Raw genomic sequence first — 19,785 nt, 5'->3', positions numbered from 1 at the left:
CAAAATTATTTTTTTCTATGAACTCGCCATGCCCCTCATTGAATACCTTGGGGTGTCTTCTTTCCAAAATGGGGTCACATGTGGGGTATTTATACTGCCCTGGCATTTTAGGGGCCCCAAAGCGTGAGAAGAAGTCTGGTATCCAAATGTCTAAAAATGCCCTCCTAAAAGGAATTTGGGCCCCTTTGCCCACCTAGGCTGCAAAAAAGTGTCACACATGTGGTATCTCCGTATTCAGCAGAAGTTGGGGAATATGTTTTGGGGTGTCATTTTACATATACCCATGCTGGGTGAGATAAATATCTTGGTCAAATGCCAACTTTGTATAAAAAAAATGGGAAAAGTTGTCTTTTGCCAAGATATTTATCTCACCCAGCATGGGTATATGTAAAATGACACCGCAAAACACATTCCCCACCTTCTCCTGAGTACGGAGATACCAGATGTGTGACACTTTTTTGCAGCCTAGGTGGGCAAAGGGGCCCACATTCCAAAGAGCACCTTTCAGATTTCACAGGTCATTTACCTACTTACCAGACATTAGGGCCCCTGGAAAATGCCAGGGCAGTATAACTACCCCACAAGTGACCCCATTTTGGAAAGAAGACACCCCAAGGTATTCCGTGAGGGGCATGGCAAGTTCCTAGAATTTTTTATTTTTTGTCACAAGTTAGTGGAAAATGATGATTTTTTTTTTTTTTTTTTTTTTTCTTACAAAGTCTCATATTCCCCTAACTTGTGACAAAAAATAAAAACTTCATGAACTCACTATGCCCATCAGCGAATACCTTGGGGTCTCTTCTTTCCAAAATGGGGTCACTTGTGGGGTAGTTATACTGCTCTGGCATTCTAGGGGCCCAAATGTGTGGTAAGGAGTTTGAAATCAAATTCAGTAAAAATTGACCTGTGAAATCCGAAAGGTGCTCTTTGGAATATGGGCCCCTTTGCCCACCTAGGCTGCAAAAAAGTGTCACACATCTGGTATCCCCGTACTCAGGAGAAGTTGAGGAATGTGTTTTGGGGTGTCTTTTTACATATACCCATGCTGGGTGAGATAAATATCTTGGTCAAATGACAACTTTGTATAAAAAAATGGGAAAAGTTGTCTTTTGCCAAGATATTTCTCTCACCCAGCATGGGTATATATAAAATGACACCCCAAAACACATTCCCCACCTTCTCCTGAGTACGGAGATACCAGATGTGTGACACTTTTTTGCAGCCTAGGTGGGCAAAGGGGCCCATATTCCAAAGAGCACCTTTCGGATTTCACTCGGCATTTTTTACTGAATTTGATTTCAAACTCCTTACCACACATTTGGGCCCCTAAAATGCCAGGGCAGTATAACTACCCCACAAGTGACCCCATTTTGGAAAGAAGACACCCCAAGGTATTCTGTGAGGGGCATGGCGAGTTCCTAGAATTTTTTATTTTTTGTCACAAGTTAGTGGAAAATGATGATTTTTTTTTTTTTTTTTTTTTCATACAAAGTCTCATATTCCACTAACTTGTGACAAAAAATAAAAACTTCCATGAACTCACTATGCCCATCAGCGAATACCTTGGGGTCTCTTCTTTCCAAAATGGGGTCACTTGTGGGGTAGTTATACTGCCCTGGCATTCTAGGGGCCCAAATGTGTGGTAAGGAGTTTGAAATCAAATTCAGTAAAAAATGACGAGTGAAATCCGAAAGGTGCTCTTTGGAATATGGGCCCCTTTGCCCACCTAGGCTGCAAAAAAGTGTCACACATCTGGTATCTCCGTACTCAGGAGAAGGTGGGGAATGTGTTTTGGGGTGTCATTTTATATATACCCATGCTGGGTGAGAGAAATATCTTGGCAAAAGACAACTTTTCCCATTTTTTTATACAAAGTTGTCATTTGACCAAGATATTTATCTCACCCAGCATGGGTATATGTAAAAAGACACCCAAAACACATTCCTCAACTTCTCCTGAGTACGGGGATACCAGATGTGTGACACTTTTTTGCAGCCTAGGTGGGCAAAGGGGCCCATATTCCAAAGAGCACCTTTCGGATTTCACAGGTCAATTTTTACTGAATTTGATTTCAAACTCCTTACCACACATTTGGGCCCCTAGAATACCAGGGCAGTATAACTACCCACAAGTGACCCCATTTTGGAAAGAAGAGACCCCAAGGTATTCGCTGATGGGCATAGTGAGTTCATGGAAGTTTTTATTTTTTGTCACAAGTTAGTGGAATATGAGACTTTGTATGAAAAAAAAAAAAAAAAAAAAAATCATCATTTTCCACTAACTTGTGACAAAAAATAAAAAATTCTAGGAACTCGCCATGCCCCTCACGGAATACCTTGGGTTCTCTTCTTTCCAAAATGGGGTCACTTGTGGGGTAGTTATACTGCCCTGGCATTCTAGGGGCCCGAATGTGTGGTAAGGAGTTTGAAATCAATTCAGTAAAAAATGACGAGTGAAATCCGAAAGGTGCTCTTTGGAATATGGCCCCTTTGCCCACCTAGGCTGCAAAAAAAGTGTCACACATCTGGTATCTCCGTACTCAGAGAAGGTGGGGAATGTGTTTTGGGGTGTCATTTTATATATACCCATGCTGGGTGAGAGAAATATCTTGGCAAAAGACAACTTTTTCCCATTTTTTTATACAAAGTTGTCATTTGACCAAGATATTTATCTCACCCAGCATGGGTATATGTAAAAAGACACCCCAAAACACATTCCTCAACTTCTCCTGAGTACGGGGATACCAGATGTGTGACACTTTTTTGCAGCCTAGGTGGGCAAAGGGGCCCATATTCCAAAGAGCACCTTTCGGATTTCACAGGTCATTTTTTACTGAATTTGATTTCAAACTCCTTACCACACATTTGGGCCCCTAGAATGCCAGGGCAGTATAACTACCCCACAAGTGACCCCATTTTGGAAAGAAGAGACCCCAAGGTATTCGCTGATGGGCATAGTGAGTTCATAGAACTTTTTATTTTTTGTCAAAAGTTAGTGGAATATGAGACTTTGTAAGAAAAAAAAAAAAAAAAAAAAAATCATCATTTTCCGCTAACTTGTGACAAAAAATAAAAAGTTCTATGAACTCACTATGCCCATCAGCGAATACCTTAGGGTGTGTACTTTCAGAAATGGGGTCATTTGTGGGGTGTTTGTACTGTCTGGGCATTGTAGAACCTCAGGAAACATGACAGGTGCTCAGAAAGTCAGAGCTGCTTCAAAAAGCTTCACATTTTTGTACCATAGTTTGTAAACGCTATAACTTTTACCCAAACCATTTTTTTTCTACCAAACATTTTTTTTTTTATCAAAGACATGTAGAACTATAAATTTAGAGCAAAATTTCTATATGGATGTCGTTTTTTTTTGCAAAATTTTACAACTGAAAGTGAAAAATGTCATTTTTTTTGCAAAAAAATCGTTAAATTTCGATTAATAACAAAAAAAGTAAAAATGTCAGCAGCAATGAAATACCACCAAATGAAAGCTCTATTAGTGAGAAGAAAAGGAGGTAAAATTCATTTGGGTGGTAAGTTGCATGACCGAGCAATAAACGGTGAAAGTAGTGTAGGTCAGAAGTGTAAAAAGTGGCCTGGTCTTTCAGGGTGTTTAAGCACTGGGGGCTGAGGTGGTTAAGGGGGTCAATTGTAAGTTTCCCTCCTCTTTTATTTTCTCTGAAGAGTAGCAACATCGGGGGTCTCAAAACAACTCTCAAATGACCTGAAGACAAAGATTGTTAACCATCATGGTTTAGGGGAAGGATACAGAAAGCTGTCTCAGAGATTTCAGCTGTCTGTTTCCACAGTTAGGAACATATAGAGGAAATGGAAGACCACAGGCTCAGTTCAAGTTAAGGCTCGAAGTGGCAGACCAAGAAAAATCTCAGATAGACAGAAGCGACGAATGGTGAGAACAGTCAGAGTCAACCCACAGACCAGCACCAAAGACCTACAACATCATCTTGCTGCAGATGGAGTCACTGTGCATCGTTCAACCATTCGGCGCACTTTACACAAGGAGATGCTGTATGCGAGAGTGATGCAGAGGAAGCCATTTCTCCGCCCACAGCACAAAAAGTGCCGCTTGAGGTGGGCTAAAGCACATTTGGACAAGCCAGCTTCATTTTGGAATAAGGTGCTGTGGACTGATGAAACTAAAATTTTGTTATTTGGCCATAACAAGGGGCGTTATGCATGGAGGAAAAAGAACACAGCATTCCAAGAAAAACACCTGCTACCTACAGTAAACTATGGTGGTTCCATCATGTTGTGGGGCTGTGTGGCCAGTGCAGGGACTGGGAATCTTGTCAAAGTTGAGGGACGCGTGGATTCCACTCAGTATCAGCAGATTCTGGAGACCAATGTCCAGGGATCAGTGACAAAGCTGAACCTGTGCCGAGGCTGGATCTTTCAACAAGACAACGACCCTAAACACTGCTCAAAATCCACTAAGGCATTTATGCAGAGGAACAAGTACAACGTTCTGGAATGGCCATCTCAGTCCCCAGACCTGAATATAATTGAAAATCTGTGGTGTGACTTAAAGAGAGCTGTCCATGCTCGGAAGCCATCAAACCTGAATGAACTAAAGATGTTTTGTAAAGAGGAATGGTCCAAAATACCTTCAACCAGAATCCAGACTCTCATTGGAACCTACAGGAAGCGTTTAGAGGCTGTAATTTCTGCAAAAGGAGGATCTACTAAATATTGATTTAATTTCTTTTTTGTGGTGCCCAAATTTATGCACCTGCCTAATTTTGTTTAAACAATTATAGCACACTTTCTGTAAATCCAATAAACTTCATTTCACTTCTCAAATATCACTGTGTGTGTCTCCTATATGATATATTTAACTGACATTTTTTATCGTAAGAACCAACGATTTATACAGGAAAATCATGACGATTAACAAGGTTGCCCAAACTTTCGCATCCCACTGTATCTGCTTATATGCATACATGTTTATAATAGCCAAGCTATTATATGCAGATCTGCCATTCAGGAGCATGGAAAAGCTAGGTGAGAAACAGTCACCTAGCTTTTCCATGCTCCTAAATGGCAGATCTGCCTATAGGCATATCTGTTTGTAATAGCTGATCTATTATAAGCAGATATACCACTCAGGAGCATTGAAGAGCTAGGTGACTATTTCTCACTTAGCTTTTCCATGCTCCTGAATGGCATATCTGTTTATAATAGATCAGGCTCAGCTATTATAAAGATATATATGCCTATAAGCAGATATGCAATTCAGGAGCATGGAAAAGCTAGGTGAAAAAAATCATCACCCAGCTTTTCCATGCTCCTGAATGACATGTATAAATTATACAGTATACAGTATAATAGGTGAGGTGAGCCAATGCTGATTTACTTACCGCCTATGAGTTGTTTTCTGGGCAGTACACTGAAGTTTGCTAAACACGACTCACCGCTGGCAGCACCCCTGACTCCACGCAGGAAGAATTTTGAACTTCCCGCGCGCAGCAGCCGTCACGGTCTTTCACTTTACGGCATGGCCTAGGCCCCAGGGGAGGAGTCTGACGTGACGACGCAGCGCGGCGTGCACAGCTGACCTGTCACCTGACCTGATCTGTCAGCTTTCACTGTCCTGGTGAGTTCTGTAAAGGGCCGGCCTGGGAGATTTCTCCTTGCGTGGCACAGTCGGCACGGTTCGGTCCTACTAAAGGGTTGCGGGGCGGCCACCAGGCAACCTCAGCGGGCCTAGCTCCGGTTGGCCTATGCGGGCAGGGCCGGACTGGGGATAAAAACCAGCCCTGGAAAAAGTTGCACACCAGCCCCACAGCGTTGTGTCCTTATTCACTTGTTTATAAAAGGCGAAAGCATTCATTTTGAAACACGTGTGTAAACACGAATATGAATTTTGCCCCACAATAGCTCTTTTGTAGAACCCCCATTGTTTATATTATCACAGTAGACCAGCTTTTCCCAAACAGGATCCGATAACGATATGCGATGCGATATTTTAAGGGAATTGCGCTAGAGGTCTATTTGCACTGTTATGGGGGATCTGTGGATGACACTGTTATCGAGGGAATCTGTGGATGGCACTGTTATGAAGGATATCTGTGGATGGCACTGTTATGGGGGATCTATGGATGACACTGTTATGGGGGATCTGTGGATGACACTGTTATGGAGGGGATCTATGGATGGCACTGTTATGGGGGATCTGTGGATGGCACTGTTATGGAGGATCTGTGGATGGCACTGTTATGGGGGATCTGTGGATGGCACTGTTATGGAGGAGATCTGTGGATGGCACTGTTATGGGGGATCTGCGGATGGCACTGTTATGAAGGATCTGTGGATGGCACTGTTATGGGGGATCTGTGGATGGCACTGTTATACAGGATCTGTGGATGGCACTGTTATGAAGGATCCGTGGTTGGCACTGTTATGGGGGATCTGTGGATCACGCTGTTATGGAGGGGATCTATGGATGACACTGTTATGGGGATCTGTGAATGGCACTGTTATGGGGGATCTGTGGATGACGCTGTTATGGAGGATCTGTGGATGGCACTGTTATGGAGATCTGTGGATGGCACTGTTATAGGGGATCTGTGGATGGCACTGTTATGGAGGATCTGTGGATGGCACTGTTATGGGGGATCTGTGGATGACGCTGTTATGGAGGATCTGTGGATGGCACTGTTATGGGGGATCGTTATGGGGGATCTGTGGATGACGCTGTTATGGAGGATCTGTGGATGACACTGTTATGGAGATCTGTGGATGGCACTGTTATGGAGATCTGTGGATGGCACTGTTATAGGGGATCTGTGGTTGGCACTGTTATGAAGGATCTGTGGATGGCACTGTTATGAAGGATCTGTGGTTGGCACTGTTATGGGGATCTGTGGATGGCACTGTTATGGGGGATCTGTGGATGACACTGTTATGCAGATCTGTGGATGGCACTGTTAAGGGGATCTGTGGATGGCACTGTTATGGGGATCTGTGGATGGCACTGTTATAGGGGATCTGTGGATGGCACTGTTATAGGGGATCTGTGGATGGCACTGTTATGAAGGATCTGTGGTTGGCACTGTTATGGGGATCTGTGGATGGCACTGTTATGGAGGATCTGTGGTTGGCACTGTTATGGGGATCTGTGGATGACACTGTTATGGAGATCTGTGGATGGCACTGTTATGGGGGACCTATGGATGATGCACTGTTATAGGGGATGTGTGCTATGACACATAGGGCCATGAGGGGGGCCTGCATAAGATGTTATATGTGTGAATGACACACATATAGCATATTATGCTGGCCCCTCTCATGGCCCTAACGGTCACAGCATTACTTTATTAATGTCCCCTCATGTGTCCTAAACCGCGCACATAACTGTCTTTGTATGCAAAGTCTTTCTTTACTGCTGAAACAATCGCTCTCCTATTGAAACTCCTATTGATATTGAAAATCACCAGCCTCTGTACTCAGCCTCCTACCTGATACACAGCCCTGAACAGCCGGATGACAGCTCTGCACAAGCAGCAGCTAGCAGGCTAAAGGACCTTTCATGATGTCATGATCATGTGATCAGTCACATGTATGGGAGGAGTCAGGCTCCGGGCAATGTCCGTGCTGGAGCCTGCTGTTTGGGGCGGGGCCAGGGGATGGGCTCCTCTCTCTGTCAGTCACTCTGTGTAATATACTGCACCAGTCAAGGAGCCTCCTCACTGTCGGCACGGCCGGCCGTGCAGCAGTCAAGGCTACCGGCCTAACGGGCCGTGCCAGTCCGGCCCTGTATGCGGGCTGCTGGGCCTATTTTCATGCAGGGGCCTGGAGCTGCAGCTCCATCCGCCCCTACGTTAATCCGGCTCTGCCCGCCGCCGACGCAACCGCAAGTAAAAGCCGCAAACCGCAGGTCTGAATTGATCCCCCCGCGCATTTAGCCAAGGTGCCTGCACAATGATTTGACTAGGCACCTTGTTCCGATCACCGCCCGCCGGGCGGCGGTGATCGGAAATACACATGCCGTACCGGTACGTCATGTGTCCTGAAGAGGTTAAGGCAGTGGTGTGATATACCTATAATATAATTTCTATATAGTGCATTTGTATTTTGTAGTATTTGTGTGCTGTTCTTCTGAGATACCGCAGCTATACAGAGGGACAAATGCCATTGGATCAACTAATTACAACTGGTGGTATATACTAGTTGCCCCCAAAAAAATCTGATTGAGGCATGGGTGCGATATACCTATAATATAATTTCTATATAGTGCATTTGTTTAGTGCAGCATTTGTGTCCGGTTCTGCTGAGGTATCGCAGCTATACAGAAGAACAAACGCCATTGGAACAACTAATTGCAACTGGTGTGATATACCAGTTGCCCCCAAAAAAATCTGATTTAGGCTGGGGTGCGATATACCTAGAATATAATTTCTATGTAGTAAATTTGTATTGTGCAGCATTTGTGTGCGGTTCTGCTGAGATACCACAGCTATACAGAGGGACAAACGCCATTGGAACAACTAATTGCAACTGGTGTGATATACCAGTTGCCCCAAAGAAATCTAATTGAAGCAGGGGTGTGATATACCTAGAATATAATTTCTATATAGTACATTTGTTTTGTGCAGCATTTGATTGCAGTTCTGCTAAGATTCTGAAGCTGTACAAACAGACAAACGCCATCGGAACAACTATATGCAACGGGTGTAATATACCAATTGACCCCGAAAAAATCTGATTGAGGCAGGGGTGCGATAAACCTAGAATATAATTTCTATATAGTGCATTTGTATTGTGCAGCATTCGTGTGCGGTTCTGCTGAGATAACACAGGTATTCAGACAGACAAATGCCATTGGAACAACTAATTTCAACTGGTGTGATATACCAGTTGCCCCAAAGAAATCTGATTGAAGCAGGGGTGTGATATACCTAGAATTTAATTTCTATATTGTACATTTGTATAGTGCAGCATTTGTGTGCAGTTCTGCTGAGATTCCGCAGCTGTACAGAGGGACAACCGCCATTGGAACATTTAATTGCAACTGGTGTGATATACCAGTTGCCCCCAAAAATATCTGATTGAGGAACGGGTGTGATATACTTATATTATAATTTCTATATAGTGCATTTGTATAGTGCAGCATTTGTGTGCGGTTCAGCTGAGACACCGCAGCTATACAGAGGGACAAACGCCATTGGAACAACTATATGCAACTGGTGTGATATACCAGTGGCCCCCCAAAAAATCTGATTGAGGCAGGGGTATGATATACCTATATTATAATTTCTATTTAGTACATTTGTATAGTGCAGCATTTGTGTGCAGTTCTACTGAGATTCCGCAGCTGTACAGAGGGACAACCGCCATTGGAACATTTAAATGCAACTGGTGTGATATACCAGTGGCCCCCCAAAAAATCTGATTGAGGCAGGGGTATGATATACCTATATTATAATTTCTATTTAGTACATTTGTATAGTGCAGCATTTGTGTGCTGTTCTGCTGAGATACCGCAGCTATACAGACAGACAAACGCCATTGGAACAACTAATTGCAACTGGTGTGATATACCAGTTGCCCCCAAAAAATCTGATTGAAGCAGGGGTGTTATATACCTAGAATATAATTTCTATATAGTGCATTTGTATAGTGCAGCATTTGTGTGCGGTTCTGCTGAGATACCGCAGCTATACAGACACACAAATGCCATTGGAACAAGTAATTCTAACTGGTGTGATATACCAGTTGCCCCCCCAAAAAATCTGATTAAGGCAGTGGTGTGATATACCTATAATATAATTTCGATATAGTGCATTTGTACAGTGCAGCATTTGTGTGCGGTTCTTCTGAGATACTGCAGTTCTTCTGAGATATTGCAAATGGTGTGATATACCAGTTGCCCCCCAAAAAATCTGATTTAGGCAGAAGTGTGATATTCCTATAATATAATTTCTGAATAGCACATTTGTATTGTGCAGCATTTGTGTGCGATTCTGCTGTGATACCGCAGCTATACAGAGGGACAAACGCTATTGGAACAACTAATTGCAACTGGTGTGATATACCAGTTTCCCCCAAAAAAAACTGATTAATGGGTTCTTTATACCTGCTTCCACAAATTCTGCTCTTCTCTAAGGACTTTGGCACAAGGTCATTTTGAAAATGACAGGCAGAGGAAGAGGCAGGCCATTTCACAGGGCTGGTAAGTGTTGGTCAGGTGCACCAGGCTGGAGCCTAATTAAGAGATTGTAGAAGGTGCGTGCGATTACGTCAAAGGACGCACCAGAGTTGGTTGAGTGGCTCACTCAGCCTTCTGCTGTTTATACTCTCCTCTTACTCTGTATCAGCACCCTTTTCACTTCCTGCTCTGTGCACCCCAAAAGACACCACCACCACAGCCCCTTCACTCAAGTCAGAGGAATTATTTTCCCATCAATTCCCAGACCTTAGCGATGGGCAGCCATTCTTGGCATCGGATAAAGAAGAGGAGGTAGTAACGGCCACCACCCAACGGTCTGACGACAGTACCCAGATCAGCCCAAGGAGGGTGGTCCACGCTGTTGCTGCCTACTCCGAAAACTCTAATGTCAGTTGTGGTGAAGGTGACGATGATGACGTGTTGATGGATTTAACGTAGTTGCCCACAAGAATAGTAGAGGAGGGGAGTTTAGATGGAAAGATGGAGCAGCAGATAGGGAGGAGAAGCAGACAGAACACGCAGTGCACAGGAGGCAAAAAGCAGACTGCAAATGTATCTGGAGTGAGCCATCCATCATGCACGGTCACATCTTGCGCTCCCAGGATGCCCGCACATGCCTCCGCAGTGTGGGCTTTTTTTAACGTGTCAGCTGCTGATATTAGTGTTGCCATCTGCAGTCTGTGCTGTCAACGCAAAAGTCGCAGTAAGCCCAATTCTCACCTAGGGACGACTGCCTTAAGAAGGCACCTGGCCTCCATTCACCGAGCCCAGTGGGGGCAACGCCGTCAGAACCAACAAAGCCACATTCCCGACGCTCCATGTCCTGCCTCTTCTCCTTCTCCTCTCTCCTACCATTTATCCCACGCTCCAACTTCCATCGTGCAATTTGTCGCATTCATCTGGCACAAGGCAGGCCTCCGTGGCCCAAAAAAAATGATGACGCATGATAATCCTCTTGCCTAACGGCTGATCGCTGGCTTGTAGGAAATGCTAGCCTGCCAACTACTGCCATATACAGTTGCAAAAAAAAGTATGTGAACTCTTTGGAATATGGATTTATGCACAAATTGGTCATAAAATGTGATCTGATCTTCATCTAAGTCACAACAATAGACAATCACAGTCTGCTTAAACTAATAACACGCAAAGAATTAAATGTTACCATGTTTTTATTGAGCACACCATGTAAACATTCACAGTGCTGGTGGAAAAAGCATGTGAACCCCTAGACTAATGACATCTCCAAGAGCTAATTGGAGTGAGGTGTCAGCCAACTGGAGTCCAATCAATGAGATGAGATTGGAGGTGTTGGTTGCAGCTGCCCTGCCCTATAAAAAACACACACCAGTTATGGGTTTGCTTTTCACAAGAAGCATTGCCTGATGTGAATGATATGGGGGATTCAGTCAGCACAACCCTATATGCAGGTGCACATCGCTATGGCGAAATACATATACAAAGAAAAGAACACAAATGCAATAGCACTCTGCAACCAGCACTCCGCCCTGCCTCCATGCTGGATGTTGAATGAGGCATTGGTGTACATTTTGGCGAAAGCGTAATAAGCCACTCACCTCGTCAAGGTCGCCTCTATGAGTGGTCCCTAACACTAGTTCCTACCTGTTTATGGGCCATGACAGCCACACAAAGTCCAGAGAGCGCAGGTACAGCATGAACGCCAGGCACACTCTGCTTTTAACCCCGTCCGGTGCCGTTACAGCTTTCATCGGATCCAGGGATGCAAGTACCAACATGCATGCTGAGCCCACTATATACTTCTCCTGGAGCCAAATTGCTACTGGTAGGCCCTGTAGAAGTAGACTCAGTTTTATACTGACTTTAAAACCAGCCTCCAGGGCAGACTAGCTGGTCAGGTGTGCATGACTGCATGGAGATCGCCACGTCTCCAATATATACTACAAAGAAAAAATGTGGGGGATTCAGTCAGCACAACCCTATATGCAGGTGCACATCGCTATGGCGAAATACATATACAAAGAAAAGAACACAAATGCAATAGCACTCTGCAACCAGCACTCCGCCCTGCCTCCATTATGGTTGTTGAATGAGGCATTGGTGTACATTTTGGCGAAAGCGTAATAAGCCACTCACCACGTCAAGGTCGCCTCTATGAGTGGTCCCTAACACTAGTTCCTACCTGTTTATGGGCCATGACAGCCACACAAAGTCCAGAGAGCGCAGGTACAGCATGAACGCCAGGCACACTCTGCTTTTAACCCCGTCCGGTGCCGTTACAGCTTTCATCGGATCCAGGGATGCAAGTACCAACATGCATTCTGAGCCCACTATATATTTCTCCTGGAGCCAAATGGCTATGGTAGGCCCTGTAGAAGTAGACTCAGTTTTTTCTTTGTAGTATATATTGGAGGCGTGGCGATCTCCATGCAGTCATGCACACCTGACCAGCTAGTCTGCCCTGGAGGCTGGTTTTAAAGTCAGTATAAAACTGAGTCTACTTCTACAGGGCCTACCAGTAGCCATTTGGCTCCAGGAGAAGTATATAGTTGGCTCAGCATGCATGTTGGTACTTGCATCCCTGGATCCGATGAAAGCTGTAACGGCACCGGACTCCGGACTCTGTGGAGTTTGTGTGGCTGTCATGGCCCATAAACAGGTAGGAACTAGTGTTAGGGACCACTCATAGAGGCGACCTTGACGTGGTGAGTGGCTTATTACACTTTGGCCAAAATGTACACCAATGCCTCATTCAACAACCAGCATGGAGGCAGGGCGGAGTGCTGGTTGCAGAGTTCTATTGCATTTGTGTTCTTTTCTCTGTTGTGAATGAAAAGAGCTCTCAGAAGACCTACGATTAAGAATTGTTGATTTGCATAAAGCTGGAAAGGGTTATAAAAGTATCTCCAAAAGCCTTTCTGTTTATCAGTCCACGGTAAGACAAATTGTCTATAAATGGAGAAAGTTCAGCACTGCTGCTACTCTCCCTAGGAGTGGCCATACTGTAAAGATGACTCCATGAGCACAGTGCAGACTGCTCAATGAGGTGAAGAAGAATCCTAGAGTGTCAGCTAAAGACTTACAAAAGTCTCTGGCATATGCTAACATCCCTGTTAGTGAATCTACGATACGTAAAACACTAAACAAGAATGGATTTCATGGGAGGATACCACAGAGGAAGCCTCTGCTGTCCAAAAAAAACATTGCTGCACGTTTAAAGTTTGCACAAGAGAACCTGGATGTTCCACACCAGTACTGGCAAAATATTCTGTGGACAGATGAAACCAAAGTTGAGTTGTTTGGAAGAAACACACAACACTATGTGTGGAGAAATAGAGGCACAGCACACCAACATCAAAACCTCATCCAAACTGTGAAGTATGGTGGTGGGGGCATCATGGTTTGGAGTTGCTTTGCTGCGTCAGGGCCTGGACGGATTGCTATCATCGAAGGAAAAATGAATTCCCAAGTTTACCAAGACATTTTGCAGGAGAACTTAAGGCCATCTGTCCACCAGCTGTAGTTAACAGAAGTTGGGTGTTGCATCAGGACAACGACCCAAAGCATAGAAGTAAATCAACAACAGAATGGCTTAAACAGAAGGAAATATGCCTTCTGGAGTGGCCCAGTCAGAGTCCTGACCTCAACCCAATTGAGATGCTGTAGCATGGCCTCAAGAAAGCGATTCACACCAGACATCCCAAAAATATTGCTGAACTGAAACAGTTCTGTAAAGATGAATGGTCAAGAATTTCTCCTGACCGTTGTGCACGTCTGATTGGCAACTACAGGAAACGTTTGGTTGAAGTTATTGCTGCCAAAGGAGGTTCAACCAGTTATTAAATCCAAGGGTTCACATACTTTTTCCACCTGCACTGTAAATGTTTACATGGTGTGTTCAATAAAAACATGGTAACATTTAATTCTTTGTTGAGTTTAAGCAGACTGTGATTGTCTATTGTTGTGACTTAGATGAAGATCAGATCACATTTTATGACCAATTTGTGCAGAAATCCATATAATTCCAAAGGGTTCACATACTTTTTCTTGCAACTTTAAATTGGTGGATTTGGAGGCTTTTAGAAAATTTGTGGCCATTCGCACACCGCAATGGAAGGTCCCCGGAAGGAAATATTTCTCCCAGAAGGGCATCCCTGAAATATATGGCCATGTTCAGCGGCAAGTTAACCCCTTCCCAACTGCAATCTGTATATATACGTGATAGCTGCACATACCCCGTGCAGCTATCACGTCTATAAACGTCAAGACAGTTCTTTAATTCAAGCGCTGCAAAGCGCTTGGATTAAAGCTTCTGCACCTTCCCTGCTGCTGTCACGGACAGCATACAGTGCAGTAATGCCGGCAAGGGACTAATCAGAGTGGCCTCTTGCCGACAATCGATCCGTGCAGACTAACCAATCGGATCGCGGCAGTGGAAAAAATGCCGGTTTCAGGCTCTGATCTGCGCTCTGCAGATCACAGCCTGAAATCAGGTAGTGTCTCTGTGGCCCCCAATCTGTGCCCCCCGATCTGCCTCCAACACCCCCCTGTCCGCGCTTGCCCCTGATGCAGTAGTTCCCCCGCCCGATCCATATTCATGTAGTCCCTCCCTGATGCGGTCCGCCCCATGCTGTCTCCCCACCCCTCCTGCCCCAGCCTCCCTCACCCTCAATGTTAGCCGCCGTACCCCAATACCCCCCCCTTTCCAGCGCTGCCCCCGATCCTGTGTGTGATGGCGGTGGCTCCATTCCTGAGCCGCCGCCATCAGCAGCGAGTGTCAACTCTATGCTGACACTCTGCTGTAACCACATAGATGCCGCATCCATGGGGTTAATAGAGGGAGGGAGCTTCCTCTCTCAACCATCGGGGCTGCAGCGCTGTGATAGCAGCGCCCGATGGTTGCCATGGCAACCGGACACTTTGCAAAGGCGTCCGGTTGCCATGGCAAAGGCGTCCGGTGCTGCCACCTACAGGGCATCTAATAGTATTATACTTTGCAATGCAAGAGCATTGCAAAGTATAGTACAGCCATCAGCCCCATTGGATCTTCATGATCCAAGAGGGACTTGATAGAAAAAGAAAGTGAAAATAATAAAAATGAAAAAAAAAAAAAAAAAATGTAAATTAAAAATAGAAATTGCCTTTTCCTATAAAAAAATGAAAAAATAAAATAAAATACACATACGGATGGAGTAGAGTTAACACTCCAGTTTTCTGAGATTTTTGTGTTGTGTTATCTAATCTAAGCAAACACCTTCAATTGCTTTTCAATGACTTTTGTCTCAAGATAACGCAGCGAGTTAAGAAATTTGAGTTAAGAGCTCGAGTGCTAACCCTGCTACATCTGTATTAGGTGTCACCGCGTCCGTAACGACCGTCTCTATAAATATATCACATGATAGACCCAGTCCGATAAACACCATTAAAAAAAAATAAAAAACAGTGCCAAAAAAGCTATTTTTGTCACCTTACATCACAAATAGTGCAACAGCAAGCGATCAAAAAGGCTTATGACCCCCAAAATAGTACCAATCAAACCGTCACCTCATCCCGCAAAAAATGATACCCTATTTAAGACAATCGCCCCAAAAATATAAAAGCTATGGCTCTCACACTATGGAGACACTAAAACATCATTTTTTTGGTTTCAGAAATGCTATTATTGTGTAAAACTTAAATAAATAAGAAAAAGTATACATATTAGGTATTGCCACGTCCGTAACGATCTTCTCTATAAAACTATCACATGACCGAACTCCTCAGATGAACGCTGTAAAAATAAATAAATGAAAGCGGTTCCAAAACAGCCAATTTTTTGGTCACCTTGCCCCATAAAGTGTAATAATGAATGATCAAAAAATCCTATGTACCCAAAAATGGTACCAATTAAAATCTCAACACTTTCTGCAAAAAACGAGCCCCTGCACAAGACAATCGGCAGAAAAATAAAAAACATATGGCATTCAGAAAACCAATCCAGCAAAAACTGCCTTCCAAAAACCGTATGGCATTCCTTTCCTTCTGCGCCCTGCCGTGTGCCCGTACAGCAGTTTACGACCACATGTGGGGTGTTTCTGTAAACCGCGGAATCAGGGTAAAAAATATTGAGTTTTGTTTAGCTGTTAACCCTCAATGTGTTAAAGAAAAAAATGCAATAAAATGGAAAATTTGCCAAAAAAGTGAAATTTTGAAATTTCATCTACATTTTCCTTTAATTCTTGTGGAACACCTAAAGAGTTAAAAAAAGTTTGTAAAATCAGTTTTGAGTAACTTGAGGGGTGTAGTTTCTACAATGGGGTGATTTATAGGGGTATCCACTATGTATGCCCCACAAAGTGACTTCAGACCTGAACTGGTCCTTATAAAGTGGGTTTTGGAAATTTTCTTAAAAATTTTAAGAATTGCTTCTAAACTTCTAAGCCTTCTAACGTCCTAAAAAAATAAAATGACATTTCCAAAATGATGCCAACATAAAGTAGACATATGGGAAATGTTAAGTAATAAATATTTTATTAGGTATGACCTTCTGTTTTAGAAGCAGAGAAATTGAAATTTGGAAAATTGTGAATTTTTAAAAATTTTGGGTACATTTTGGATTTTTTCATAAATAAAGGTGAAATATATTGACTCAAAAATATGACTATCATGAAGTACAATATGTCACGAGAAAACAATCTCAGAATGGTTTGGATAAGTAAAAGTGTTCCAAAGCTATTACCACATAAAATGACGCATGTCAGATTTGTAAATTTTGACCTGGACATTAGGGCATCAATGACCCTTGGTCATGAAAGGGTTAATATATCTCTGGCACACAGTGTTGGTGCCAAGATACATCTGACCACAGACATGTGGTCTAGCAAACACGGGCAGGGAAGGTACATAACTTTTACTGCCCACTAGGTGAATCTTCTGACGACCGTCAAGCATGTAACCCGTTGCACCCGTGTGGATTTGGTGTTACCACCATGGATTGCATGCAGGCCGGCCTCTTTTTCTCCTCCTCCTTCTCCCTCCTCCATCTCCTCCTCGGCTGACTCCTCCTTTTCCAATTCTACCGCCTCTTCCGCTGCACCCCCCAAACTCCACTGAACCTATTCGACGTGCCAGGTAAGACGTTGCCATGCTATGCTGCGGCTGTTGTGCCTGGAAGCCAAGAGCCACACCAGTCCTGCACTCCTTTCAGCTCTGTGGTCACAGACTAATCAGTGGCTAACCCCGCTCAATTTGACAGTTGGTAAAGTGGTGTGCGACAACGGTGCCAATCTGCTAAGTGCGCTGAATCAGGGCAAAATGACACATGTGCCGTGCATGGCACATGTCCCGAACTTAGTCGTGCAGCGATTCGTTGCCGTTGTCTTGCGGCAGGCCAGGAAAATCTCTGGCCATTTTAGATCTTACATGGCCATGGCTCGCCTTGCTGATGTTCAGCAGTGACACCACCTGCCTGTCAGACGTCTGATTTGTGACTGCCCGACATGCTGGAGCTCCACCTTGTATAGGCGTCCGGTGCTGCCACCTACAGGGCATCTAATAGTATTATACTTTGCAATGCAAGAGCATTGCAAAGTATAGTACAGCCATCAGCCCCATTGGATCTTCATGATCCAAGAGGGACTTGATAGAAAAAGAAAGTGAAAATAATAAAAATGAAAAAAAAAAAAAAAAAAATGTAAATTAAAAATAGAAATTGCCTTTTCCTATAAAAAAATGAAAAAATAAAATAAAATACACATACGGATGGAGTAGAGTTAACACTCCAGTTTTCTGAGATTTTTGTGTTGTGTTATCTAATCTAAGCAAACACCTTCAATTGCTTTTCAATGACTTTTGTCTCAAGATAACGCAGCGAGTTAAGAAATTTGAGTTAAGAGCTCGAGTGCTAACCCTGCTACATCTGTATTAGGTGTCACCGCGTCCGTAACGACCGTCTCTATAAATATATCACATGATAGACCCAGTCCGATAAACACCATTAAAAAAAAATAAAAAACAGTGCCAAAAAAGCTATTTTTGTCACCTTACATCACAAATAGTGCAACAGCAAGCGATCAAAAAGGCTTATGACCCCCAAAATAGTACCAATCAAACCGTCACCTCATCCCGCAAAAAATGATACCCTATTTAAGACAATCGCCCCAAAAATATAAAAGCTATGGCTCTCACACTATGGAGACACTAAAACATCATTTTTTTGGTTTCAGAAATGCTATTATTGTGTAAAACTTAAATAAATAAGAAAAAGTATACATATTAGGTATTGCCACGTCCGTAACGATCTTCTCTATAAAACTATCACATGACCGAACTCCTCAGATGAACGCTGTAAAAATAAATAAATGAAAGCGGTTCCAAAACAGCCAATTTTTTGGTCACCTTGCCCCATAAAGTGTAATAATGAATGATCAAAAAATCCTATGTACCCAAAAATGGTACCAATTAAAATCTCAACACTTTCTGCAAAAAACGAGCCCCTGCACAAGACAATCGGCAGAAAAATAAAAAACATATGGCATTCAGAAAACCAATCCAGCAAAAACTGCCTTCCAAAAACCGTATGGCATTCCTTTCCTTCTGCGCCCTGCCGTGTGCCCGTACAGCAGTTTACGACCACATGTGGGGTGTTTCTGTAAACCGCGGAATCAGGGTAAAAAATATTGAGTTTTGTTTAGCTGTTAACCCTCAATGTGTTAAAGAAAAAAATGCAATAAAATGGAAAATTTGCCAAAAAAGTGAAATTTTGAAATTTCATCTACATTTTCCTTTAATTCTTGTGGAACACCTAAAGAGTTAAAAAAAGTTTGTAAAATCAGTTTTGAGTAACTTGAGGGGTGTAGTTTCTACAATGGGGTGATTTATAGGGGTATCCACTATGTATGCCCCACAAAGTGACTTCAGACCTGAACTGGTCCTTATAAAGTGGGTTTTGGAAATTTTCTTAAAAATTTTAAGAATTGCTTCTAAACTTCTAAGCCTTCTAACGTCCTAAAAAAATAAAATGACATTTCCAAAATGATGCCAACATAAAGTAGACATATGGGAAATGTTAAGTAATAAATATTTTATTAGGTATGACCTTCTGTTTTAGAAGCAGAGAAATTGAAATTTGGAAAATTGTGAATTTTTCAAAATTTTGGGTACATTTTGGATTTTTTCATAAATAAAGGTGAAATATATTGACTCAAAAATATGACTATCATGAAGTACAATATGTCACGAGAAAACAATCTCAGAATGGTTTGGATAAGTAAAAGTGTTCCAAAGCTATTACCACATAAAATGACGCATGTCAGATTTGTAAATTTTGACCTGGACATTAGGGCATCAATGACCCTTGGTCATGAAAGGGTTAATATATCTCTGGCACACAGTGTTGGTGCCAAGATACATCTGACCACAGACATGTGGTCTAGCAAACACGGGCAGGGAAGGTACATAACTTTTACTGCCCACTAGGTGAATCTTCTGACGACCGTCAAGCATGTAACCCGTTGCACCCGTGTGGATTTGGTGTTACCACCATGGATTGCATGCAGGCCGGCCTCTTTTTCTCCTCCTCCTTCTCCCTCCTCCATCTCCTCCTCGGCTGACTCCTCCTTTTCCAATTCTACCGCCTCTTCCGCT

The 19,785-nt window shown here is 43.3% G+C and overlaps 1 protein-coding gene and 1 non-coding gene across 2 annotated transcripts in view; one reads left to right on the top strand and one right to left on the bottom strand.

Moving 5' to 3' along the window:
• Positions 1 to 19,785, bottom strand: part of GSG1L (GSG1 like) — a 513,438-nt gene that overhangs the window by 410,219 nt on the left and 83,434 nt on the right. The window lies entirely within an intron of this gene.
• LOC121009104 lies at positions 14,888 to 14,973 on the top strand. Its single transcript, XR_005780699.1, has one exon. It is a non-coding gene; the product is annotated as a small nucleolar RNA SNORD71 (small nucleolar RNA).

The sequence above is a fragment of the Bufo bufo genome, chromosome 7 (assembly GCF_905171765.1).
Source record: "Bufo bufo chromosome 7, aBufBuf1.1, whole genome shotgun sequence".
NCBI classification, from domain to species: Eukaryota; Metazoa; Chordata; class Amphibia; order Anura; family Bufonidae; genus Bufo; species Bufo bufo.
Note: the sequence above shows the minus strand (reverse complement) of the source record. Positions and strands in the feature narration are given on the sequence as shown.